Raw genomic sequence first — 2,223 nt, forward strand, 5'->3', positions numbered from 1 at the left:
TTTACGCCTCCTTTTTAGTTTGCGATAGTTTATATAAGATGATGCCTTTTGTGCAGAATGAAAATGAGCAATCTCACCAGAACGGAGAGAAGGCTGACAAAGCCGCAGTTCATATGGACCAAGCGGCATCAGGACTGTTAGGACAAAAATGGTACAAGTGCACATATTGCAAAGGAGGACTCAGCCGTGCCCAGGCGCTGGGTGGTCATATGAACATCCACCGCCGCCAACGGACTCTTCAGAGCCGATCTTCATCAGTAGCATGCGACCGGGGGTCTCGCTCTTCGTCTCCTCTGCCTTCTTTATCTTCAGGCCGCTTGCTTTTCATTAGTCTCCAATTTGTCGGCAGAACCCAGTAGTGAAGAACATATTCGGGAGAAGAGTTATGATAGAATTCAACTGATTTCTTACAGTGAATTGTTTCATGAAAAGCCGCAAATAAAATTCAACAGCGAGGAGATGGGTTATTCAAGATGATGAGCCGGAAGTCGACTTAGAACTTCGACTGGGACGAGGCCCCCTTAAAAAATTGAGACTTAATTTACCATATTTCGAACTTCTTTGATTTGGTTTTCATAACAGATCAACTGGAACACATGAGCAGGCAGCACTTAGGCTATGTTCGAATGTTTTGGTATTTAAATTAAACTCCCATGGCAGTATTATTTTTTGTTGGGCTTCTTTTTTATATTAGCTTTGTGAGTTTTCTCTTTCATTTTATGTAATACATAATATAATTATAAATAGCCGAGTGTTGAGATCTTTTAACTTCTTTTCTATCAAGCTAATAGGATTTTTTACATATTCACTTGCTTTGATATCAATAGATCACTATTATCAATTTATTTGATTTCTTTCAAAAATTTCATATTTGTTTCAAACAATATCATTCTCAATCTATTTCTACTAAATATATAATTTAAATAAAATTGATTCATGATAATAATATCTCTTTTTTGGAATTCAAGAACACTGAAACAGGGTGAATCAGTGTTCTGCCGGTTAGAATAATTTTAACCATATTAACAAATTTACTTATTAACTGGTATGCATAAAAGAAAGTAACAACAAGTAATATCAATGATACCATCGGCAAGTTACTTCTCTTTTCCAAATATCTGCAGCAAACAAATGCATTTAATTACGAAGCCACCACAAGAGGAGACACCATCGTGTTGAATATTTGCAACTTGTGGCACTTGGCGAAATCACCGAAAAGGATGTATGAAAAGATCTTTAAAAGTCTTCATGAAGATTTGGTGAGTTCTTCGTGATTGCAAAAACATCGATGCCCTTTCCATCAAAGTGTTAGTTTTTATAACTAGTTCTTTAACTACCTTAAAACCTCATTGCTTGAATCACTTGGTAAAATGGCTCTAGGCAAAGGCAAGTGGTGAATTAAAAATCACTATCGGCAACTTGCTCACGACCTCTTTGGCAACATCAATGGCTATGCACATAATAGCTTTGTGGAAGCGGTTATAGAAACTTTAAAGCAAGTGCCATTGGTAGGCATGAAGCCAAGCTCCATGACCCGTACCAATTCCTTTCATGCCAACAACGGGTATCTTGAAGTATGCAGGTGCAGACAAGGAGATGCTCGAACACATGTAAAATGTGAAAGTGAAAACAAGGCACGATTAAATGTTTGACAAATGCCTCAAATCGATGTCATCTCATGACATGCGATGATTGCAAGATATACAAAGATGAAACTTTGAAGCAAATGCGATAAGCTGGGGTATAGCTGATTTCTACAACCATTGGTAACAACCTCCTCCTGCTCGCCTACACCAAAATTCGAAGCTTTGGAAGAGGTCACGAACATCCAGCAAAGGAATGCTATCTAATGAAATGCAATGATTGTAACGAATGCGCAAAAGGATCTGTTCAAAAGGAAAAAGAAACTTTCGGTCAAATGTCTTTGTAGGTGTAAAGACAATTTCCACAGCTGAATTTCTCAAACTTTTGCCATCGTCCTCCTTGTCGTGCCAAAATGGGAGCTTAGAAACAATAATGGCTCGAAGTAATATCATCTCAAGGATTGGAATGATATGGTTGCAGAATCCAAAGCATAGAAAAGGTCTATAAAATGTTTGATAGAAGGCCTCAAAGAACTCATCCCGTGGCTTGCAATGATAACAAGAACGACACAAATCAATTTGTTGAATAAGGCTTCATAAAGTTTCAAGCAAATGTAATGCTACAAATAATAGCATGTTC

Source organism: Cryptomeria japonica, chromosome 8 (assembly GCF_030272615.1).
Source record: "Cryptomeria japonica chromosome 8, Sugi_1.0, whole genome shotgun sequence".
In the NCBI taxonomy this organism is placed as follows: Eukaryota; Viridiplantae; Streptophyta; class Pinopsida; order Cupressales; family Cupressaceae; genus Cryptomeria; species Cryptomeria japonica.